The following is a 26,553-nucleotide window of genomic DNA, read 5'->3' on the forward strand; positions in this document are numbered from 1 at the left end:
CATTTCTTCTCCTTCAGAACATTTAACAGGAACAAAAACAACCGGCTAAAAAAAAGTCACTTTTGTTTTTGCGCTGTGAACACATCCACACAGAAAGGAAAACAGTTGGAAAAATAATGAGCTCCTCGTGTCCTTTTCAGATTTCTGATGAACTGCGCTGTGAAAGGTCATGTGTGAATGTAGACCGCACTGTGGCTTTTTGTTGCTCTGCCCTTTCACATCGATTTCAATAAGAAATGTAAGAAATGTTAAATGGGTTTAAACTGCCGTGTCTGCACCGTGTGAACAAAATGAGTGTATTTCTAAAAGCAAAGTCTGCACTATGACTAGAATATGGCCCATGATGTGTTTTACCTACATTCAGCCCAATGCTACACATTTTTGTTCCCGTGAACACCTAAAACCTGATGTTAGGGTGCACCGAGGCCATTATCACCGCTACGGTGCAATTTTCTGTAATCAGACAGAAAATGATAAGTGATACTTTGGAGCAGAAAATTGTTCCCCGAGAGTCAACACTGGGCAAAACATAATTGAAATATATGAAATCTGATGCCTCTGCAGACCTACTATCTCGACAAACTTTCAATTAATTTCAATTGAGATAGCTACATTCCTGCAAGTCTTTTCAAGCGTCCAGCTGTGCTCAGTGAAAGGCTGCTCTCAAACGAGTAAATCACTCCACCTTGTTCCCACTAATGAAAGGTTCCTCTTGTTAGGAGGAAGAATGGCACCTACCCACTGCAGCTGAGACAAGGCTGAGCAGTGGCAGCTTGGACTGTACTTAAACATCCGACACACACGCGCGCACACAGCCCCTGTTACGGCCCATTACCCAGCCTTTGCTACTATGAGAGGAGAAGACTGGCAGGTATTGATCCACAAGACCAGGCAAATACAGAGAGAGAGAGAGGAGGAGAGGAGAGAGTGAGCCCACATCTCATTCTGTCACCTTCTCTCCACGGGGGGATGACACATGCTAGAGTAATGACTTCTCCATTTCAAAACACAGTGGTCTGCATTAGGCCGAGCTCGGACCGACTTGGGCCCAGCGTGATAAAAAAAGATCCCTCTCACTGGTTTGAATAGAGCATGCAACAGGGGTCCGAATGTGCGGGGTTCCAGCAGGAAATATATATAACAGAATGACTTAATTCATGCTGCTAATTTATGCTGCTGAAATGGGAGCACCGACAAGAGGTTGACGTTCTCAAGTCACTGCCTCCAGGGCAGTATTCCAGACATTAGTCTGAGAAGAAAGTGCACTTTTAGGTTTGGGGGCCTTAAAGAGACGGGTCGATGAGTGTTTCAGACAAGAAACAGGATGAAGGATGAACTGGCAGGTTGTAAATAATGCAAACTCATCTAGTTAAGTCCCAGAATAATAAATCAAAAGCTAGAGATGGACATAATGGGTTTCCTTTAAAGGGGTTGAAACAACAGATGTTTACATTGAAGGAGACATCTAGTGGTCACAGTCATTATGACAGGAGCAAAGGGCAAAGGCAGGTGATGATAAACTTAATCAAGCAGTTTGGGTGTCTAAACCTCACCAACATGCTATGTGCTTAACACATGTTACATACTTACATAACTTCCAATTTAACAGGACTATATTTCCTCATCTCACTGTTCCTTTACACAATTGCTATTGATGTTTTCAGTCTGCGTGCCCACTTAGTGTCTATATTTACTGATCTTTGTCATCTGCATTGTTAAACAAAGGTGAAGTTGAATCCCAAACCCGTGAGTCTGCTATAGCTGGCCAGAGGACCACGACAAAACAGGAAACACACGCTTAAATTCGTTGAACAGAAGGTGGAGCACACATCAGCAGGAGGAGAGTGTGATGAGACCGTACCTTGTGAAACCACTACTTTTGTGTGTGCTTGTTGGACTGTCAGTGTTTCAGACCCTATCCTTCCACTAAAACGGCTGATATAACAAGCATGCCCTCTTCACAATTGGCCAGGTGGGGCGAGAGAGTTGGCAGCTCTACTTTTTATTCCCCAAACATTCCTTCATGTTCACATCTGAGTGAACGTGCAGGATGAGTGCTTTCAAAGGAGAGATAGTCCAAATGTGTGTGCCATTAGCTCCTTTTCTTTCACGATTCAGTGCGTTGACGGCGCAAATACATGCGAGGGACACAGAGATCAGGGAGGCAGCATGATGCAGCCCAGACGGAGCTGTGCTGGCTTCTGCTTCGCCTTCGAGTGTGGCCATATGGACCACTGTATAAACACCTCACACGCCACGCAAAGTGGCCCGATTTAACCTTTAAGGTCGGAAATGTGTTTTTGAATGTGTCTGATTGTGTTCTTTTTGAATGAAGGTGTAATAGTTATTTTCCTCATTTAACACTTAATTGCGCCTGTGCTTGAAATCTTCGGTTAAAGTAAATGAAAATATTTAAAATCATATTGTAAAAATGCTGTAAAAACTCCCTTTTTTCCTCTACACAAGGCATTCTTAACCTTAGTTACTGTCACAGTGGGTTTGTGTTGAGTACAGACCTTTACAGACCTCTCAAAAGCATATAAACCAAACGATTTCAAAGTTGTTAACAATGTTTGGATAACTGTGACTTAATGTGTGAAAGAGGTTGAAGAGCTCCTCCAGCTACACTAACAGATGTTACTGTAGCTGCGTTAATGATAATCATAATGACGGTGTCCAGGCTGAGAGACAGAGTCCTTCTTCCACTCAGAAAGCGCTCGAACTTCTACAGTAATGTGTAATCGCTTCCCCTGGGTTTTTTTTTCCAGTTTTTTTTTTTTTTTTCCCCCAGCTCTCATCTTGGATGGATAAAAGAAGAGAGCTAAGTAAGCGTCGTACCCATTCCTCCACCGCTGAATCCTTCTCAGATCCCTCTCTTTTTTTATCACATGTACCATTTTTCCAGGCTTTTATTTTTCTGTCACCTTGGTTTTACTTCTTTATTTTCCTCTCCTCTGTTTTATCGTCCTCCACTTCTTTTACGATCCCCTTATTCCGTTTGTAGCACTTTGCTTCCATTGTTTCCATCGCTGTGATTTCTGTCACCCTACTACCACCTCCATTCCCTTTTTTTAAATTTTTTTTTTTTATTTACCATTCTTCTTTCTCCCTCCCTCCACCGCACAACATGTTGACAAGATTAAGTTGTGCAGCAGCTGTTCGGGATGACATTCTAACTTGGCATCTACCTCGAAATAGTAACCCCAACACCACTTCTTCTTCTCCCATGGTAATAACAGGAAATATCGTATTTTATTGTTTAAGGATCAATAAATTAGTACATCGAGGTGGTCACAAGCTGACTGTCCTGAGGGTGTTTTTTCTTAATGAAAGACCTCCAAAACAACCTGGGATTTTTCTGGGACTCTGTCACGGTCCGCTTAATTGAGATCCCAGTCAATAGCGCTTTCTTTCATAAGCTCCTGTCAGCTGCTCTCTGCTAGAAAAGTTCATTATTTCCCCATCTGGTGCTTTAAGTGTTGCACAGAGGGAATCTCAGTCAGAGAACCAGCCTTTGGAACTCATAAATTAGACTAAATTATGAGTCAGAACCTATAATTGGAGTTTCTGCGTGTAAAAGTGACAGGCAAGCTCCGGAAAGCATAATGGTAACTAATTTTTACAGAGATATACTAATCACCCATGTATCATGCTAAGAGGACAAATAGGCCACTAATAAATCAAAATGCCTGGATGAGCACAAGCATCAATCTCTTAGTCGCTTTCAAAGATTTCAATCAACAGGGGTGTTTTTCATAAATCAAACCGACCGCCCACACATCCACGTGACAGTCCCTCCTCCAGTTTTCTGCCTCACATTTGTGCTCTTCACACCACTACATCACAACAGGAAGAAAAACATTCAAATATATATATATATATATTTTTTTATGAACACTTACGCAAGCTTCTCCGCAGGCCCCCATAATAATGTGCACTGATTAACCTACCATGTATTTTCACCATATATCTGTGATCTCACCCTCTCCCTTGCTGACTGGTCAATGTTCACATGCCCACCGTGCAGCAAATGGCTAAAGCAAGCCAGGCTGTAATAACAGGGATAAGGCTGTGTTTCATGCAACCATGGCAACAGGCACCTGTCAATATGCTAGCTGTGAAATCTGAAATAAAAGATTTATTACACAGAGGTTTCATGGTAAATAAAGTATGTCCAGACACTCCATCTCTATCTCCGTAAGCATAAATTAGAAATCTGGTATCATGTTTCCACAGGCTCCACAGAGTTATCACTTCCCCCTCTCTGAGCCAAACTTAACTGTGTCTGCCACACGGAGAATGATTTGACTTTGCACCTCCTCCAGCAAAAGAAAGAAATATGGATATAAGCGGAGCTGGAGCAGGAGTTTGTTCAAAGAGATGTCCAACAATGTCTGTGACTGTTGTTTAATTTCTGCAGTCACGAGTTAGCGCACAGATGAGATCTCCTTTCTGTGACTGTCTCAGACATGCCATCGCAGGGTTGTCTCATGGGCCAGCGGGACATGATAAATCATTCAACACTAGTGGTCTGGCTGTAGGAGTGTGTGCATGCATGTGTTAGTGTTACGTGTGTGTTACAGAGAGAGAGAGAAGACTGGGGAAAAGTGCACCTCTGGGAATCAAAGATTGAAGCTTGTGGTTGACTGACAGTGAAGGTTAATGGCAGGTACAGAGGAGCTTGTCGACAGTGATAGAGAGGTAAGTATTGACTTCTGTCAGTTCTAGTCAGTATTACCTGCTATGAACTCAGATTACAACACTGTTACAGCACTGGGGTTGAAACTGTCAGCCGGTCAGTGTTGAATAACTGTTTTGTTGTGTGCATGTACGTGTACGTGTGTGTGTGTGTGTGTGTGTGTGTGTGTGTGAGAGAGAGAATTTAGTTGACCTCTAAAGTTTTTTTGCAAACACAGAAACGACAAAACTTTCTCCTGAGAAAACATCATCTTGGCTCACCAGTGAACAACAAAATGCCTTACTTTGAACCTTCATTTTGGGTGGCAGCCAGTCTAGATGTGAAATAAATGTTCGACTGAGTGTGAAAAGTGGAGTGCAATTTTACCCTTTCTGCCAAATTATCCTGTAGACACCACACTTAATGCTACCTAGACCTTCAATGGCTCAACAATGGCTGCAATTTGACAAAATGTAATGCCATATTATGCAGTCTTTGATAAGTTCCAGTCAGTTTTTAGATCCTTACATAGCACAGAAAACACCCTCTTCAATGTAACACATAATCTATGTATGTAATGTATTTCAAGCCCTTGAAGCATCAGTTCACAACAGAGCCATGTCCTGATGTTTCCACTATTTCTGCGGAGTCTGACTGGTGAGTGTAACTTGATGCTAGCAACATGGATCAGACCACTGTTATTCATGCAATATATATATATATGTATGTATGTATGTATGTATGTATGTATGTATGTATGTATGTATGTATGTATGTATGTATGTATGTATGGTATGGATGGATGGATGGATACAATTCATATATACAAATGTACTTCTTTCATATCAAGTTGGTTTGCTTTATGTGCACGAATGTGCTCCTCAGCATGGATACAATACGAAAAGGAATGGAATCATTTCAATAGCTGCACCAGTAAAATGCTTCAAGTACTGGTCCTAACAGTCAAATGTTGGACTACTGCTTGAGACATATTAGGAAAAATCAAAATAGATTTTTCATTTCAATACATGATCTGTAGAATTGTGGGAAACACTGACCACAATTGCTGAACACAAATGGACCTACCACTCCCTTCAAATAGTCGCTTGCTACCTATCACATAAGCATTCCATCACCCACCTCACAGTCCTGTGTTGTCTTTGAGTGAATCAATTAAATCGTGTCCCGTAAACACAATCAGTTCTCCATCCTCATCAAGTTCTCTCTATTATTCATCTAGCAGAGATGGTGTTTTTTTCAGTCACAGGGAGTTGAAAAAGCTTGAAAAGCTGTATTTGCAGTCAGATAAGTAACTGTGCTATTCTTTCTACAGGACAAGCATTGCTGAAACAGGGATGGAGAGAGAGCACCAACATCAACAGCCTAATCTGTTGACTGACCACTGACCTGCTTTTATAGTCTGTCAAGAAACCTCTGGATATCCTTCCTGTATATAGTTGTTTATGCTAATTGTATTGTATATTTTCTAAATGATGAAATGATTCTATTTTTGCTGCGTTATTTACATTTGTTCCAAAATATTCAACAAACAAGTGTTTTACCTAATTTAGTTATTATTATAAGTGCAACATGTAAAGTGTAAGAACTGTAATGGGATGGTTGGTCATGCTGAAAGTGTAAAGAAAAGGCACTCATCATTTTCAAGACTTTATTCAAAAACAAGTTAGATAATGCAAACAAGGAATAGTTCGAGAACTTGATGTGATTGCTACATTGAATGTATATGGAACAGAGCTTGACGGTCCTCAGCATACTGTGAACATATACACTTTCAGTGGTCAACACTGTAGACATTCCCTGGACAAAACTGTATGTTCCAGTTTACACAACTTTTTTTTTTTTAATCTATCAATGGTTTGACTTAATGTCCCAGCCCTTTATCTTTCTTTAATTTTTTGTGCTTACTGTGTGTTTATTGTCATGCACCAAAACACAAATTCAGATGGTGAAATGCTACTTGGCAAGAAATGTCATTCTGACTAAGGTTGCTTGTGTGTCCAGTATACATGCCTGGCCAATATACCATACAAACACAAATTGTTGTAGGTGGTGTTTATCAGAATAAAGCACCAGTCACGTTCTACTTCAGATACCTGCTCATGTACAATCATTTGATCTCAAAGACCTTCTACTATATGTCATCTTTTCTAGACCTATTTTAACCCAGGAAGAACTGAACAAAACAGAAGAGAACTTCACACATCCCTAATCATCCAAGAGAAGAAGCACCGGACACCATTCTTCTTCTTCTTTGTCCTGGTGTCCTCTGAAAGTCAAAGGACATTAAAAACCTCAGCTGTACTCCAGAATGCACAACAATTCAGACTCAAGTGGACTGTTATTCCTGTTATTACCATGACATCTTAAAGCTGCAACTAGCCCTAGTTAGTGTGTGGAGTTGACTTGGAAATGAGTGACCGAAAAAGGCAACACATTTTTATGCTATTTTTCATCATGTCACCTAACGGCGCTCTCCTCATCTTCAAGCAGCAGTGTGTTTTCGGATGTCGCAGACTGAACCCGATTCACGCCTGATGGGTTAATTTTGGGAGATGAATTGCTGTTGTCTGGTTGGATATTAATGCTGTCCTCATTATTCAGAGGTGTGGCAGGAGGCTCACATTTGAGATCATCATGTGCAGAAGTGAAGCACACACACAAGCACACACACTTACTTCGGGTAGTTTTTGGTGTTGAATGGAAGAGCAAGGACTTCTTGGGGAGTGATCCTCTTGTTCGGATCAATTTTCTGCATGGCCTTCAGAAGCTCAACACAGTGCTCTCGCTCTACAGCCTCAGCTTTATTGTTTTCCTCCTCAAGCATCTAGTTGAGGAAACAATGGTCAAATTCACCATCAGTCAAGTCATCCTTACAATCATGAAAAGATAATCAATCATAATGACAATGAAAGCTACCTCACACTTACTACTGTCAGATCATCCAGGGACTGGAACTTGTAGTACTTGTCTGTTCTCTGAAAGTCATCACCACAACATTCCTCAGATGTCTAAAAGAAGGTTCAAAGTGTTTGTAGTAATGTTCCTCTAAATCGTTCTGAGTGATTAACACTGAAATGTTGGGAAATGTTAACATTTTATCCTAACAAGAAAATACTCTCATACAAGATTAAACTACTTTTGTAAAGATCAGAAAAAGGTTTATTGTGGCACATTGAGCTCCCAGTTAGCAGAATCAGTCCTGTCAAAGCACTCCTCTGTCATCAGACCCACGTTCAACAATGCACAGCAGCTGGAGATTAAAGCAAAATATTTTTCCCAGGAGGAGGTGATGACCTGCCGCATCTGAATGGCCAGTTCCAATCGGTATTTTGGTCGCTTAGGTTTAGGCAAGAGGGGTGAGAATGGTTGGGTAAGAATATCAGGGTAAGCCAATCAGAGGCAGAGAGAGTACAGTCAGAGTACAGCAGATCAGCCTGGAAAACTTCTGTTGTCTTTTTGACAACATGCTAATGCTACAACCTTCCATCGTAGCTAATGTACAAAGTTCTTTGAAACACTAAACATCAAATAACTTCAATACTGTCATACGAGAATTTGGATCATTTTCATTTGGAGAAAAGTCCAAGACTGTTTTTCAGTCCCGATTTTCTTTAAACTTAATTTTGATTCCCAACTTTTGGTTTCTCATCATACATGTGGGATGTACATGGGGCACTCATTTGATAAAATTCACGTGTACAAGTGAAGAAATAAAGTCAGCAGGGGGTGGCTACAAATTATAAGAATTATCCTAACAAACAAGGTATACACCAATGAAACAGATTAAGCTCTGAGGGGGATTTAGCACCTGCAGTTTTGACCTCAGAGAAAGAAAATGACATTTTTCCAGGGTATTTTTCTTTTCTTTTCTTTTGCTTTTAGGTAACACATAAGTAACAGATTGTCAAATACTTCTCAATCTCAAGCACTTTCTTTTGTTATATTTCAGTATTTTTGGGAGCGAGGACAAAAAGGGGTACATCAACTGTGAATTCAGTGAAGAAAAAAACAAAAAAACTCAATAAATCAGTGTCTGATATATGTTTACTGTTGAATAAAGACCATATTAATTCCAGTCTTTGTCTTATTTGACAAAAAGTACAGCTTATTACATCTTATCAGTGTACTCTATAATAGTGTGATGTAAAAAGTGTTTGTGTGCAACGTTGGATAAGATCATACAGACAGCTGTAAGGACGTGTGGTGTTTAGGTAAATAGTACATATAAACATATTGTGAGAGACATTAAGACATTTTGTATGATTAGGTCACTACGAAACATGTCTACCTTGAAGAAGGGCTCTAACTTAATAAAGATATCCATAAATTTAGACTGAATGAAGACAAAGATGTTGCAGATATGTTTGTGTGTATCTGTATGTGTGCTTGTCTAATGTCTCTGTCATCCTGCGGGCTGGATTGAAATGAGAACGTCAATGATAATCCCCTTCAGAGCAACGCTGGAGGGACGGCAGCATCCTTGCTCACTTCATTTATCAGCCCAGCCCTGGTGACAGTAAAGCCCTAGCAACCTAATTAACTGCGATGGCTGTCGGATGTTTAATCTCCGCGGCCCCACAAAACAACCGTTGTGTTCCAACAGAGATTTACACGAAGCCAAGAGCTGACACACCACGGCAAAAACTTCTCCAGGACTAAGACTTGGAAACTGTGTGTGTATGTGCTCTCCCTTGATGTATCAAGGTCTTCACGCAGTCTCTAATGTTTACCATATTTGTAAGTGTGCGTGCTTGTCTTGGTATGAATTCTCATTTGTGATTTTTTTCTACTTCCCACAGACCAAACGGTGAGAGTCAGACAAACGAGCAACTAAATTTAGAGGCTCGTTTCATCTCGTCTGCACTTGTGTCTCAGCTCCCAGGAGGCAGCGTCACTGCAGAGCAACAGATTGGGTGGAGGCATGCACGGGGTGAACTCCAGTGTCAACACTGAAAGAGACAGTGTGATGTGTTGTTTATATAGTTGAAGTGTTGCTGAGTTTCTCCATTACTTGAACATAGACAGCACAAGGTCACATTTTACACTACTGTGGCATTTTCTATGTCAGTCAAACTGTTGTGTCTCTCCATGGTTCAATACTTTTTTTTCCTCAAACACACTGAGATGAGAAAAAAAAACCCCAATAAAATTAATGTCTGCACATTACAGAAATATCTTCGTTCAGTACAAATTGGGTTTCATTGTGAAAGCTCAGGCCAGTGGTTCCATCAGCTGCAATAACATTATTGTCACTAATGTAATTTCTAAGATCTGTGAAAGCGGATATGTCAGAAATAGTGAGAGGTGAGATACTCGAGCAGTCAGCCAAATCATACGGATTGTAAACGGTTTAGTCAGATTAGCTACACAATGCATTCGCAGGTAAAAATGAAAATTAGCGCACTTCTGTAATCTCTAATTGCAAAGAAGAACTGAATGACCATAAACATGTACAGTAGCTCAATGTTATGTAAGGAAATTAGCTTGTAAAATGTGATACAGTGATGACGATCTGACTGTTCACCATTGTTTTTTTTCCTCTAACTGAGCTTGATTAATCTTGTTCACTTGTTCAGAAACATAAAGAAGAAACTTGATCAGCGGTAAATCCTTTCCGGTGTACACTCAATGTAAGAAACATGCCCGACAAGGGGAAATGCACTGTAACTTAATAAAATACATACAAATAGAGAAAACATGAGGAATTAGGAAAACATCTGCATCAGTTCGACAACACATGCACACAGCATTTAGGAAACTCCCTCTTCGAGGTTTGGAGTTCTTCCGCTGTGCGACTGGATATGCAGCGTTTTTCTGTTGCATGTGTTTTCAGGTTTGATGCGTTTGAGTTGTTGTAGCGTGTAAGTGAATTTAGTCGTGTTTTTGCAGCACATTAAATGTTGCATGTATGTTGTCACATTGCTGAAGATTTTTTTTTTTATTTGCTTGTGTTTTTCTATTTGCACGTGTTTTCTTAAACTGCAGCATGTTTGGTCGTGTCAGCCGCCGTACATTCAAGCTGTAAAGAAACGTAGTTTTCCCACAAGCATGGACTGAAGCCAGGATATGTTTAGCTTCGTTTAGACAGGGGATGGATGAAAACTTCTGTAATGCTGTTAAATTAAGATGCTGCATCTATTGAAGATGTATTTAACATGCTTTATATCTTGTAATCAAGTCTCACAGAAAATATATATATATCGTGACAACAACTTGCGACTACAAGTCTTGTAAGCTTGCCAGGCTTGGTACTACTGTGCTCACCGATTCGCACTGTAGTGAGAGATACTGCAATGAGTTCTGTGATGGCTGATGGCTAAACTGTTGTTCTGCAACAAACAGCTCCCCAGAAAACCACAAATTGTTTACTAACTTCAAAACCCTGGTGAGGCCCATGGAGATTGAAGCCTATTATCAGCTCAGTGTTAAATAAGAGATGCTTCGCAGTGACAAAATGTAGGAGGCTCTTCTGCAGTCCTGACTAAATCACTCTGGACAGGCTTAATGGAACTCACTGTCGACACTGTTCATGAGTAACAGTGTGGGGAATTTTCTAAAGGCCAGAAGAAGCTGGCACAGTGCCGGGTGGAGTATTCCTGCTTCTGGAGGGGAGATCTCTAGTGATCGAGTAACACAGCCTAAGGATATCAAGTCTGCTGGTTGGAGAAAGGAAGATATATAATGTAATAAAACATGAAGGTGCCGTGCTTATGCTGGTGCTCATCAAACAAAACAGTCGTTCAACTATTAATAAGTGGGCAAAACCCTGAAAACGTCCAGTAAATACGTTCTATATGACTGGGTTAAAGGACGGGGTTTGAATAACATATCAGGTAACCATGACACCTCTGTCTTAGAGACAGGTTCATAACTTATAATACAATTAGCCTCTGCAAGAACAAAAGCTGGTAAAGTGCTCTCTGACAGATGACAGTTTTATAAATGTAACAACACTGGCAGTGACCTTTTCCATCACAGTTTACAGAGGCAACAAGTGAGGCTCAGACAACACGAGTTTTAAGACCAATTTTCAACGCGGGCTCTATCTTGCACACGATGGTAAACTTTACAGACGTTGTTTTGTCTAGTCTCAAACATGCACACACCACGAGATTTGAAATCACAGCTACGTGTTGTTTCACTACACTGCCAGCTGCTCGGGGATGTGTCACTGGCTATTGTGGTCCTGCTTGGACAACAGCAATATAATTATCCACATTTCATAAACTTGATATCATTCATGTTTGAAATGATCAGGACGGCGTTAAGTCTTTGAGCAGCTCACAGGCTTTAAGACTGGATCTGCAAACCCCCAGATAATGTTGGCCAAACATGAGTCCAGACCAAGGTCCCAGACCAGTTTTCCTTTGTCAGGTGGGGTGAATCAAAGATGATTTGCCCTAAACTCCCGTAGTCCTTATTCAGTGTGGTTTAAAACAGAAATGTTTCATTTACGTCACTTTGGTTCAAGGCCTTTTTATTTTTTTCTCTCTCTTTTTTTTCCATCAAAAACATCTGTCTGAAAACAGAATGAAGAGGCAGTGAAAGCCAACACTCCATAATAAGCCAGTGTGAGGGAACATTTTACTTTCTTGAGTTTATTGAAAGGAAAGTTCAATAGTTTTTCCAAGACATTTTCTAATTTTATTGACATCTGAGGTAAAAATGACGCATTCTGAGAAAACTAAACTGCTCTCTGCCTGAGTAGTACAAGCTGTCATTCCAAAAGACGAAGCAATGTCCTGAGATGCTCTGCTCTATTGTTCACTTGGAGATGTTCTGTAAGTGGTGAATAAAAAAAAAAAAAAAACAGGATCAAAATTTGGGGAATAGCACAGAGTTCTATGACTCTGCAGTTAGGTCATCTGAAAGTTGTTAGAATTACCCGTCTGGTTATCACATTTTCCTGATCCTAACAAATAGAATATGCGTAAGGTCAATGTACAAGAGGTGTAATGGTGCATGTGTTCATGCTACAGTAGAGAAAGGGAATTCATTCTGGCCACTGTATCATCAATGACTCCCATCTCTCCGTTAATCTTACTTTGTAGCTACTATTTAAAAAAAACTCAATTTAAACGATTTGGTCAGTGTAGGTTTAAAAGTTGTCAAGACATGACAAAATATCCCTTAGCAACACTGAGTCCTGTCAACACACTGATGTATCCATGTTTGTTCTCACTGGTTTGTCACTTTGGTCCAGACTAAACCAGGGTTCTCGGTACTTGAAAAATAGTTATGCTCAAAACATGACATTTTTCCATCTAATTCTTTTGCATGAGTTCAACAATTGTCACATTCAATGCAATGGTTTTCATGTTGAGTCACTGTGAACAAACTGAACATCTGCAATTGTGATTTAGTACATGAGACAAATTAACCAATCTGAGATCATTACTTTTATGTACAATACTAGAAGAAACACACAAGGTTTATGCATATATCTGCATTGATTCATTCAGACAGAAGTTTCTCTTTAATAACACTGACTTATGTCTCATGTCAGAGAAAATCTGATGAAAAATGCAAGTTATTCAAACCCTTATTCAGTGTTTGAGGCATCATCACCACAAAAAAAAGAGGGACCGTGAGTACACAATTCTAATCAAATCAATCAATTTAATTGTGTAAACAATTAAAGGCTGCAAATCAATCAGAGTGCTCCAGTCCCTCGCTTCCTTTATGAGCAAATACCTTCAAAACTAATGACATTTCCATTAGTCTCGGCGGTGCTTTGTGTTTCTTTGTGTCTCTTTCCCTCTCATCAAGCCCAGCTCTCTGGATAACAAAACTCATCTGTACACAACCACTTCACATGTCTCACCCTCTATATGATGTATTAAACTAGATCAAACCCCGGTGGACCAAAATCTTTAAATACCAATCACAAGTGCAATAAGGAAGTCAAAATCCCAGTTGCTCACTGTAAATCATTTTCTCAAGCATCTGAGGGGGCACACAAAATATCAATTACAAAGTTCTTCTGCATCTGAGCCTTTTAATTGAATAATGACTCAGACATCTCCTGCTGTAGTCATGTCTCTGTGGACCGTCAGTCGCTACTCATCCTCACACTGCTAACTCTGAGCTAAGTGGTGCAAGTGAGGAGGGATATTAGGAGGAACAGAAGAAAGAAGAAGAGAGGATATGGCAGAGTGCCTGCAGGCTGTTTGTGCGCACCCATCACACATCCAGACTGTAGATATCACCTTACCCCGTGAATTTATGTGTGAACAACCTTATTAGCCCTGTAGTAAAACTTCTAAGTCCTGCAGAGAGACTTTGACAAATAGCCTGTCTGCTGAATCAGTCTGGCGCAGTCAGTCTAATGCTGTACCGTTTGACATTTGGCCTGCTTCTAAATCATCTTAATGTGCCTGAAATATCCCAGGCCTTTAATCATTCACAGCCCTGAGGGAAAGGAAAAGTTAGCTGGCAAAGGTTGGGAAGAAATGATGAGAAATGATTTTCTTATTTCTGTAACTGTTGCAAAAGACAAACATAAACAGGCGCTCTCCTCTCTTAAGCCACACCACACACCACTGCGCAGAGGTACATCGTGATCCTTATTGCCTCGTGTCACCACGACAGATTGGACATCATTGTGGATGCAGTATGAGGACACTGAATACAAAACATGATTCATACTTGTGAAGACAAAAGAATCTTTTGAGCAACCCTCCTGTGTATTACATTATTCATTAATAATGTAAGAAATTGTTCTTGGAGGAAAGCATTGCTGTGTTGGAGAGAAGATGGAAGGGCTGGATCAAAGGGTTCAGCTTATTTCAAACAAAACTCGTTCACAGGCAAAAAGCGTTTGTACTGTTCCAAATAGCCACAGCTGAGACAGGACCAAAAGCCTGCAGTCACAGAGAGGGGGGGAGACACAATGAACTGGACAAAAAGGAGTGGGTCGATCGATAAGTAACCTGGTCTAATTTCTCCTCAGACTTGGCCAATCATTGTGTAAGGTGGGCGTTACTGAGACAGCCCCAGTTGCCTCAACTCCAACTTAAGGAAATTAAGAAAAGAGGGAGGAGGTTTCAGAATACCTTGTGCATGAGAGCGGTGAAAGGTTGAACATGCTCATGCTGTCGGTGAAGTGGATAATGACCGTGAGCACTGTGAACTCCTGCTCCCAGAGTTAACGATGATGATGTATGGTTTTATTACATCCAGATTAAGGAACACTGATTAGTCATCAAACTAAAACCAAGGCATCACGGGGTTTCCAGTGAGTGGCTAACAATCATGCAAACAACTAAAATGACTTTATTTTGAACAAAGAAATAATAGATAAAACAAATCACAGACAACACTGAGCGTAAGATTTATCAAAGGTATGCAATCACACCGGAGCTGGTGTATCCTTCTGGGCGAAAAGTGTAAGTCTCTGATGTTGAGCTTTCCATAGATATTTAGAATATTGTCAACAACACATTGAGATACTGTATTATTGACCCAGTTGATGTGGTCAGGTGGTAACAATTAATAATTGTCAATCAAAAGGCATATCCCCAACACCGGTGGCAACTATTGTGGTTTTGGGATGGATTGGTTTATTGAAAAATAATCGCTCAGAGCACTTCATTTAAAAATAAATAAGTTAAATCTAAATTGGGAACCATGTATATTCTAACTGCACAACACTGGTTCCAGGTGGTCCAATGATCCCACTCGCACATTTTCTGAAACTAATGAATGGCTTAAGATATAACATGTAACATTTGCTGAGTTGTGTACTTGAACTATCCCAAATGTACAATATGACAATGTTCAATCCCCAAGAAATCCTTAATTCCATTATAAGTAACAGTACGTTTCATTTGGTCGCCTGTTGTTATAACTTAAGAGACAGTGGAAGGAAGGAAGTCGGCGAATGTGACTAAACCTGAGTCACGCAGACAGATTTTCATTGGCAAGGGAGGTTGTTCAACAACGAAAACAACAACTCCCAAGAGAACACATGCTACTTACAGATCTGACCTTCTCTGAATTAAGAGCCAATGAGGTGGGTGTAAACAGCGGATTGTTGGTTTTGTGGAGTTACAAAAATTGTCTGACATAGCGTCCCACATTTCAGTATCTTTGGTCAGAGATAATGTCTGTTTTCAGTTTCACTCAAGAAAGAGAAGAGGGAAAAACTAAATTACAAATCACTACCATAGAAAGCAAAACATCAACCTTGGAACTAAGTAAAGTGTATTAGAGGTCTGCATTTTGTAGGCCGCCATCCATTAATAAACCAAGAATAGCTCACATTCTTTTTTCATTTGATTTGCTAGTACTCTGGTAAAAAAATCTAATTTAAAGGTCTTTTGTTGAGTCCTTGGAGGCTGAAAATTCGACAGAAAATGAGTTCCTGTGATGCTGGATTCCTGTTCATATTCATAGTAGTTAGTAATAATACATCAACGTGCCAGTTCACTGTGCATCCAGGACAAAAGGGACTAAATAATTGCTCAAGACCACCACAGACACTGCAACTAATCAAGGGCAGCATTTAGGTGGTAAGGCTCTCAGACTGGCCAAAATGGTCCAGTGATTCAGACTGGTGACTGGTCTGACTGTGGCCAACTATGAAAGCATGAATCTTTCTTTCTGTCAAAGCAACATCAGCAGCACCCTCCTGCTCCCCTCCTGTGCCTCTCCTTGTCCGTGACCCTGTCTGCTTCTGAGAGTCAGCCATGCTTCAGCTGTCCCCAGCACCCTCACCGTGTCGCCCCTGCACTGCACACCTGTTCCCTATCACCTCATCAGCTCAGGAGCCGTGCCTCACTGGTTCATTAGCCCTGCTGTATGTTGTCAGCATTTTCCACCCATCACTGGCCAGATTTTACAAGTTGCCTATGTGTAAGCATTCCAGCTGTTCTTCTATACCTGGTCTTTATTTCTGTCCACTGCAGCTGATCGCCTGCTGACTATCAAACTTTTTGTTCAGATTCTTGTTATGCTGCATGTGTCACATATCAGCTCACAATAAGCAGAAATGTCTGGTTTTCCAACATTACTCTGCACCACATCATTCGCCTGCCATCCCAGGTGTAAAATAGTCCCCATTAGATGGCAAGAAAGAAATTCAGCTGTACTGCAGGACCGGGAACCACTGACTTAAATCACATAAGTAATTACGATGCTAATGGGGTTGGTGCCATTCATAGTGGAATAAATTTAACCTTGCACATTATTCATGAGGTGGAGAAGTGGGACAAATGACTTTGACTCATGTTCTTATTAGTGATTTAATGTAACAGAGGATATAAAAATCACATCAAAATGATCTGCCATGTTTGCTGTAACATTTCACCCAGCAAAACCATTCTGTTAGTCAAATTCAGCAAGACATGATACTTCTAAAGAAAAGCATCTTACATTCAAATCTGTTTGAACACATCAATTCAGTGCTCTTTTGCACTTCTGCTCAATTTAACAGGGAGTTATTTACTCTGAGTGGTGCTCAAGTCATCAGCCTACCCAAACAGGTAGAGCGAAGGACCTTGGAGTGTAAAACCCATCAAGAGGAGTAGAAAAGCATACCTGTTGCCATGACAACCACTCGAAGAAATCAAGGCTACATTCGTTTGACTCTAGTGCCATCTTATGGTTGGAATTTAGATCAGACATATATTCTGCTGGTAAGAAATGTTTATAAAAATTGAAGCAAACCAGAAATAGATTTATGAACAGCAATATGATTGATAGGTTTTAAGGGATAAATGTGTGGACACACAACAATGGCTTCGGCTCACTCAAGGGAAATGAGACTTGTGCAATATGATGACACACGAAGAGGATGAGTGACAGGAGAGTTGGCAGAGAGAAAAAAAGGCTGGTGTCAGCATCAGAGGGAGGTCATTACAACTTACTTCAGGACTACTAAGTGATATTTTGGTTGTGTGCATGCCTGAATGTGTGTGTATGAACTCTTAAGACAAAAAGGATAAGGTGAATGTTGATGCTTGTGAATAAATAAAACTACTGTTATGTGGTATTTTTTTATATTATAGTGTAATGGCCACTTGCATCAGACACACAGGACTCAAACATTTTGATGGTACTGTGTGTGTGTGTGTGTGTGTGTGTGTGTGTGTGTGTGTGTGTGTGTGCGTGCGCACGTTTAGTGCAGGTGTGTGTGTGCGTACGTTTGGTGCAGGTGTGTGTGTGTGTGTGTGTGTGTGTGTGTGTGTGTGTGTGTGTGTTCTTGAATGCATTGTGTGCAAATGGCTTCTGACAGTGTGGGCCTTGACAAAGGCCAGAGACCTGTGGAGAGAGAGGAAACTGTGTAGCTTCATCCAATCATCAGCCAGAACACTCCGGACAGAACTCTGCAGTGGGCCTCTAGGTATCTAATCATGCCTTACACACACATGCAATCCGTATACACACAAACATACACCCACCTCTATGTTACAGTGTCAAATGCTTGTTTTTTGTGGATGTGTGGGATTCTTCGCTTAACTTTTAGGCGAGCTTCAGCACTTGGAGAACACTGGAAGAAATTAAGAAAAACATGCTAGGTGAGATTTAAAAAAAAACATTTTTATTCAAAAACATTTCAGAAACGTTTCAGAAAACATTATTTGTAGTAACAACAATTGCACCCTCAGCTTGTCAAATGGCATTTTTAAACAACAAAACAAATTAAATATAATTAGGATATCAGTCACTTCAAAAACATGCTTGCTCGACGTGTTGTTGGTGGTATTACATTTGCAAGCGTATTTTAATAAAGAACATTCAAAACACTGTTTTAAATTGAATATCTCAAACGTCGGTCAACTAGCCCACATTTTCAGTGAAAATGACAGTCTTTACAAAAGTTTTGTAAACTTTGGAAAATGTATGTGTTTTCTCTGAATCTATTGAAGTGATCAGATCTTTTTTTATACACACTACAAAATTAATCTCTATAATTATTAATCAATAACCATGGGATTATTCATATCAAATAATAATCACAATTATTAAAATTCACACATGTTTTTTCATGTTTTTAACAATGAAAAAAAGAATGATAACTGAAGACAATAGTTCCATCTAACTTCAAGTGAAACTCTCGCAAAATTGCAACCTAGGCTTTTTTGTGAATGTATAGGAGTCAAACCTTCGTGTAAAAGCATATTTACGACAAAATAGATTTTAAGATTGACCATATTTTCGTTTTTGGCTCAAACTCATTTTCATGGGGCACTTTTATGATTATGAGGGTCTTTACACGTAAACACAACCACTGAGAACATTGTTTGTGTACACACAGTTGAGTAAAAAAGGACGTTTTTGAACAACTCATGTTAGCAGCAGCTTACTCCTCTAGCCGTCGTCATGGCAGCCCAGACGCACTCGGGGACCGACACATCTGGGTAGAGTGTATGTGGTTCAGATGAGCTATATGTGTAAAGACCCTGGTGATAATACAAGCAAGGTTTCATGCTGTGTTGAGCCTTCTTAGTGTTTTAAAAATAGCAATTTTCATATCATAAAAGTGCCCCATACACTCCCATTGAAAATGAGCTTGACCCAAAAAATGAAAATACAGTAAATCTTAAAAGTGCCTCTATCATCGTAATTATGCTTTACATGAAGGTTTGACTCATATACATTCCCAAAAAAACCTAGGTTGCATTTTGGGTGAGAGTTTCACTTTCAGTTAGAGATTTAAGTGTATACACAGGATTTTCATTTTCCTTAAAAGCAGCATATAGACTTACACAAAATATAATAGCTATTGAAAATTAAATGTAATTAATCGTAACCATCGTTAATGACCCACTCGAAGTACATGGTGGTGTTCATCTCTGCAGTGACAGAAAGATAATTGACTGCATCACCTTATTGTCCAGGTGTCACATACAGATGCTTTAGGTTGGTGAATATCTAAGGCGCTATTTGAAGACCATGGAAATGAGACTCTACAATCAACTTTGAATCATGTGTTAACAAACAGCAACCAATGTATGATGGGGCACCCCACTGGCTTGGTTGGTGGAGTGTGCAGCTTATGTGCTGAGCTTTATCCCCTGTTGCAGCAGCTTGGGATATGGGGCTGTGTGTTGTCCCCTCTCTCTCTGTCCCTCATTTCTGGTCATTTCTTAGAGCTACCCTGTGAATAGGGGCACTAAAGACCCCCCCTGAAAATTGCTTTTAAAAAAGATCCTGCAAATCAAGACTTTAAAATAGAAATAATAACTAAAACAAGGAAATACTGTCAAATTATTTTCTGACATGAAATTGAGCGATATATATCTGGTACATGAAATATAGGTTCTTGTGTAAAATAAATAAATAAATAAAAATTGTTCAATTAAGAACATATTTAACGTGTGTTTTATATTTTCACTTTTTAAAAAACAAAACTGTTTTTAATATACTATAAGTCAAGATTCTAAGTCTTCATTTGACTACTTTGTTTAGTCAAAAGCACCTGTACCTGATTTAGTTTCTTGAAGACACTCTGATGTCATGTCTCAAGTTACTAAATCACCAACATATCTGATCCTGGTGTCATTAGAAATGCTCAAATGTCAGTTTACCGCAGACACTTCATCAGACTGATGCAGCCCTTTGATTTCAGTGTCCTATCATTAAGCTTCACACCGATGATCCATACTGCAAATACACCCATTAGGTTGTGATTGCGATTAAGGGCATTGTGTATTGCATCAGTGGTGCTGTGTGCCCACATGGGCGATTTAGCTCAGAAGGGGGAGGGTCAGATTAAGGTGATCCCTGTATATACTAATTCGCTGACGCTGAGGACATTAAAGGGCCCAAACATGCCCCATTCCCAGCAAACCACTACTATAGAGACTATAGCATAATCACTTTAGCCTGAGAGTCATTGAATATAGGCCACTCAGGAAGTGTAGCAGTGGACGCAGGGCGGGGCTTTAGGGAACGTTGCGTGACAAGACTGAAGAAAACAGAGTGCAGTCTGGTGTCTCACTAACACTCACGCACACACACACAGGCACTTGCATGTCCATCCGCACACACACAAACACACATGCGTGTGCACATAGTCTCTTTACTCTTTTATGTCGCTTCAGGTTAGGTTAGCTGCCCTTGCCTTTTTTTCACTCTTGGCTCAACTCTCCTACTCCCCCTTTCAGTTTCGTCTACTCCACTTCTCTTCACTTCCTCTGCCTTTTACCCTTCCTAAGACTCTAAAATCTGTCTGTTCTTTGCATGTCTCCCTGCATGTCAGTGTTGTCCACAGAGATGATTTTTTTCTGATAGTTACTAAAAGGCATGCAAGTAACTAAATTATTTTGTCAAAATGCTGCTCTCATATCAGCGACTCTAGGAATACCACACAAGATGTTTCCAAAGAAAATGTAAAACTAAAGCCCCTTTTATGCTTTCTGAATAATTTGTGTGCCATTTATTGTTCATAAAAGAGATATTTCTTTCAAACATTTTCCTAAACCCCAAGATTACACCGCCAAAGTGACGTCAAAAGTGAAATCTTTAATATTAACTTTAAACAGACACAGTTATTCTTAATATAAAAATAATCTAATGATAATATTATTCATTTCAAGTTGTCTTTGCATGTTTAATATAGGAACATTAAATGATCTAAAAAAAATGCTGTGAAACAGGGACAGGAAATTACTTGTTTCATCTTTATAAATTCAAATTTACCAACTGCTTGTTGTTGGTTACAAACTTAATTTCTCTGAATGTTATGGGAATGTACTTTCCCATTTTTCCTATTGGGAATCATGAAGTAAAATTTGCACACTTAAGGAAACCATCAACACCATTTCATCAGAAGCTCTGTACAGGTTGCATTTTCCATGTCCCATAAACCTTATTTTTTGCCATCACATGATGTAAATCTTTACTTAGTTGGTTTCTTTAATTCTGTGCTTTGTTGTTATATCCACTGTTGTTGTAAGTGTTTTTTTTTTTTAGTTTTTTTTTAGGAGATTTAGCTTCATGTTGCATTCAGGGGCAAAAAATAATTTGAAAAACTTGCTCTTATGTCCCTTTTTCACTTTATGTACTTGTGTATAGAAAGAAAGAAATACATAAACAACTGATTGTACCAAACATGAGAGGGGAACACTGATACATGTAATCACAACACACATCGGTATTAGACATTTTTAAACTTAGGTATTACATTTGTTTTGCATTACCTAATACAACTTTGGCAGTAATCATTTGAGACACATTTACCTATCTAAAACTACATTCAGTAATAATTTTGAATGATTTATTTTTGTATGATTTCTTTTTTTTTCTTTTTTTCTTTTTTTTTTTTTTTTACTGTTGAACAAATTATGGACCACAGCATTAGGAACTGAAATTAGAGTTATTTTATACACACAATTTAGTTATTGGAAGATTTTCATTTCTCTCCTGTTTTAATTTCATTATTTTTGTATCAAGATAAAAAAACAAACAAACAAACAAGTAGTTAAAGGGTATCAGCTACAAGAATATTATGTGATGTAGATTATTTTTAACATTTGGTGAATATCACAACTGTGCTGTGGAGCAGTGAAACGCGATGGAAATAGCCTATGCATCGAAAACTGTTAAAATCATGTGTGTTGTTTGTTTACGGAAAACTCATTATTCTTTAGTAGTTCTGGTTAAACGTCAATCTGTGCCTAGCTGCCTGAGATCCGTGAAATAACATATATACATATGCACATGGTTTTAAAAGTCCTGAAAGAAGCAAACGAACTAGCCCGTTATCACAAAAGTCCACTGACGTCAGACTACAGGCGACGCAGGCACTGATTGGGGTGCGACGCTGGAGGATCAGATCTGTAGTTTCACCTGGGCAGACGTGGCTCTGTGAGGTGTCACACAGCGGTACATGAGAAGCGGACCGGGACTCTGGGCAGGATGAAGTCTTCTGAACAGTGCGGTGATGATCTAACAGCCTGCCCTACCATCCTCATTTACTCCGCTCGAGCTAATCGAGAGCGCGGAACGCGGCCTACCTCGCGCGCTCGACCCCGACCGCGTCTCCGTGCTCCTCTCGTGCCGCCCTCTGCTCTCTCACGCGATCCTTTAATGTGACAGGTGCTCATCTGAGCATGAGTGAGGAGAGGGACGGCGTCCAGGTCTGTCGGGTGGCGGCCCTTTTATAGCTCACATAGCTCCAATTACACTGAAACACCTTTAGTGTGATTATTGAACACAGCACCAGTAGTGTGAGCGGCTTCCGGGCGCGAGACTGAACAAACAGGCTTAATAACAAAGCGATAAACTCACATAAGCTGCCTTCACAGACCTGATTCTCTGCTCCGGTACAAATGAAATTAAGTTTGTAAATGTGGTCAAACTAATACGCTGCTAATCTAATTTTCTAACACTTCCACGAGGTCATTCGAGTGCGAGTGTGGGAAATATGCAACACCAATCGTTCAGCTCTTTTGTGTGGATTAATCTAAAAAACCGCAAGGCCTTTAAGTTGTCCAGACGAGGGTTAAAAAAACAAACCACACTACAGTGGCCCCGGTTTCTGTAAGCTACTGGGAACAGCTCATGGAAAATGACTGTAACCCCGAGTTGTTTATTCAGAATAACAAGTACAGTGAGATGTTCCAGCTGTGGAAAGGTTCCAGTCCAGTAGATTGAGAGAACTCTCTGAAAAAAAAAGAAAGGAAAAAAGGTAAAAATAAATAAATAAAAATGTAGTTAAATAGCGCATACATTCAAAGTTTGGTTAATTCATTTAATCCCGGTCATTAGCTGCATCTATCGGGTGTCACTAATCGATTGGTTTGTACTTGGACTTGTGCCAAATACACTCTGATTGAACAATTAAGAGTTCAACCAGAGTTCTTAAAAAAGAAAAAAAAAATCTGCCATATGACCAGATTCCTTCTTTCAAAGCCTGATTGAACACTTCGGCAGCTCTTGGCTCCTTACACCCAAGGATCTCGTTCGCCGTAAGCTTATTACCTGAGGTCAGCGTGTCCCCCAGACACGTGTTTTCAACTGTGGTAAGAAATTATGAAGAAATATTACACCTCGCTTAGAGGGCATTAGCATGTTCCTGTACAGTGGTAAACCAAAGAGAGAGGTACAGCAGGTCCTGCGGGGAAATTCACACAATTCACTTCACAGAGTCTTTATTTAATTTTAGACCATTCTCTTCAGGTCAAAATAAACTGTGCCCTTAAGATCCTAATAAAAAAAAAAGTGGCTCAGATAGACATGTGACATTTAAAGTCTCCCATCGCTTTAGGTTTGCCTTATTTCACGGTAGTCTTGGGAAAGGACTGGGAACTTTTCAGGAAAGCAGGCTTGGATTTGCGCACAGGGTCGGCAGACGGGGAAAGGTCCCCGCTTTTCAGCCCCTTTGTACTGGGCTGACGAGTACGTCCTGACAGGGGTTAACGTACCGTAAAGAGGTTAAACAAACGGAAATTCCCGTTAGAAATCCTCCAGACACACACGGCCTTATAAGTGGAGAAATTGGCAGTGGTGGTTTTAACCAGCGGTGGAGGCTCAACTCGCCTGAGTACTTTTGAAGCCCGATCACGGTTTTAGAGATTCTTTTAGAGTAATAAATTCAGTATTGTCATATAAGTTGTTGTGAATTGTGATAAGAGGGTCTCTTTTGAAAAAAACAAAACAAAACAAAACAAAAAAGAGCTTAATCGAGATTTCATTTATTCCAATTACATTTTTTCCTTAAGTTTACGATTATCTTTATTTGCCTGATACATTTTATGTCATCTGATTTTATACAAGGACAAAGTTGACCAATGTTTGGTTCCTTAAGCAGCTGCCACTGAGCTGCACTGTCAACTGCCAAAGACATAAATAATGTTCAGTAAGTGTTGGAAATATCTCAAAATAATTACCTGCAATATGAACATCAGTTAAAGGATGTAGCTTTTATAATATTCCTAATGAGGTCCGTTTGAATTTAAAAGAAAGTTCCTAGTTTTCACATTATTCTCAGGTTAACACAGTAAATAAACATAAATGAAATAATAAATACGGCCATCAAGGTAAGTTAAGTGTTAAGTATTTCTTACCATGCACATTTTTCCACTGATTTAAACTGAATTTTGAAATGCTGAAATGTTTTATTGCTTTTGTTGGACAGGAAGAAGAGGAAAGTAAATTTGGACTATACTAAAGAGCATGATGATCAATCTGCAGTGAGTATACAGCACAGTCAGATGCAGCAGCCCAGCTTAGTTGTACTTTACATTTCTTTCCAATAAAATTCACTGGGGCATAATTTGATGTGGTGTTCTTATACAATCACCTATTCAGTGTAATCCACCCTGTGTATAAAGGACCCATGGTTAAAATCCTGAACATTTAACTGAAGGTAAAAAGGCTGACCTTCTATTTAGGGACTTCAAAATTAGATTTATTGTGTATAAAACAAACTGTATTCTTTAAATGAGTGGCCCGCTGACACAAATCCGTGAGGCAGAATGATCAAGAAACTAGGTTACAGCAGGCTCTCAATGCATTCTTAATAATGGAAGAGATAAACATGCACATCATAGCCAGAGCTAACAGATGTGGAACTGAAAGCATGTATCAAAAGAAGATAATCTGCAGTATGTTAGCTTTCAAGTTTCTTTACATGTTTTTCAATAGTAAAACTGCATTTTTCAGGGGCAGCAACATTAACAAACTCAGTCTTAAGAAAAAAAAAAGCTGCTGTTTTGCCCCAGGATACAACTACAGTTTTGTTGAGTTGAAATCCCAGAACAGTAAGAGCCACAGTAAAAATCCCCAAACCCTCTAAAGAACTTTGAGTTCTGAGTTGAAAATCTCTGCAAGCATTCCTTGCTGTGAGGCTTGCGCTGATATGGAGTTAAAAATGCCTTGCTAAGGTCTGGCATTTCTAGGCTATACGCTGTTGACTTGCACTGAGAGGAAGGAGAACGACAGAGATTATGGGCAATTAAAGCCCACTTTATGCTGGTCTGCTGGCGTCACAAAGTCTGGCCAAGAATGCTCACCTCGGCTAATACTATCAATGAGAACAAACTCTGCAGCATCAACTTATTATGAACAGTGAATTATTAATGCCAGAGCTAGCACGGTCTGGCTAAGTTGGCTTGCCAGCTAAGCTAAGCAAGTGCACAATGAGGTTTTGTTAGTATGCTGAAAAGTTAAATACTGCAATACTGATTTGGCAAGATCCCTAATGTTAAAAGAGATTAAAAGATGTAATTTTAATTATTGAGCTGGCAAAAATATATTTAAAAAAAACATTTAAAGAGGAAAATCTCTGGTTTAACAAACTGAGATAAATAATCTAGTTTGTTTTCATTATAGCTGTGAATTAGTGACACAGTCAACTTAACTCAACTTCCAGCATGCCATTATCTAAGAGCAGAATATAATCTTAGAGTAATGAAAGGTTATGAGATGACTGAAAGAAGGCTGTTGTGGCAGCTCTCTAACCCATGAGGGTGTAAGGGGGTTTCTGCATAAAGTGCTCAGAAGAATAATAACTATGGGATGTGTGAGGGTGCATTGCAGTGTGTTAACCATTAGAGGGCATCCTACAAACCCAAGACAAGTGCCTGTTAATAGGTAGAAGCTCCAGGATCAGTGTGGAGTCTCAGTAGTTGGATTTTGCCATCTTCATTGAAGTTAAGTTGGATTTCCTTCATTTGAACCACTATTCTCTCACTGCAGAATTAAACAAAAGAAATACATACATTGTGCATTTACTGTATGATTATGTCCATACATACATGTGACTCTGTGCCTCAAATACAAGTCAGCTGAGGTCACTATACTTCACTGAGTCACTATGAAGACCTCTTAATGTTAAGAGAGCCCCAGAGTGAAATGCCCCAGAGGAGATACATGACTTCCTGTCTCTGCCCGCCTGTCTCACT

At 39.7% G+C, this 26,553-nt stretch overlaps 1 long non-coding RNA gene across 5 annotated transcripts in view; it reads right to left on the minus strand.

The window, feature by feature from the left end:
• Positions 1–6,333: 6,333 nt before the first annotated feature.
• LOC119028758 overlaps positions 6,334–26,553 on the minus strand; it is a 59,996-nt gene continuing 39,776 nt past the window's right edge. Inside the window, exons 2-5 of one of the 5 annotated variants that reach the window (XR_005077794.1) lie at positions 18,103–18,191; positions 7,616–7,674; positions 7,375–7,523; positions 6,334–6,965 (exon numbers count right to left, since the gene is read on the minus strand). This is a non-coding gene — a long non-coding RNA (uncharacterized LOC119028758). Of the gene's footprint in view, positions 6,966–7,374; positions 7,524–7,615; positions 7,708–18,102; positions 18,726–26,553 lie in introns of those variants that run through there. The other 4 variants (XR_005077797.1, XR_005077789.1, XR_005077796.1 and 1 more) reach the window with 4 other exon arrangements.

This window comes from Acanthopagrus latus, chromosome 1, assembly GCF_904848185.1.
Source record: "Acanthopagrus latus isolate v.2019 chromosome 1, fAcaLat1.1, whole genome shotgun sequence".
Taxonomy (NCBI): Eukaryota; Metazoa; Chordata; class Actinopteri; order Spariformes; family Sparidae; genus Acanthopagrus; species Acanthopagrus latus.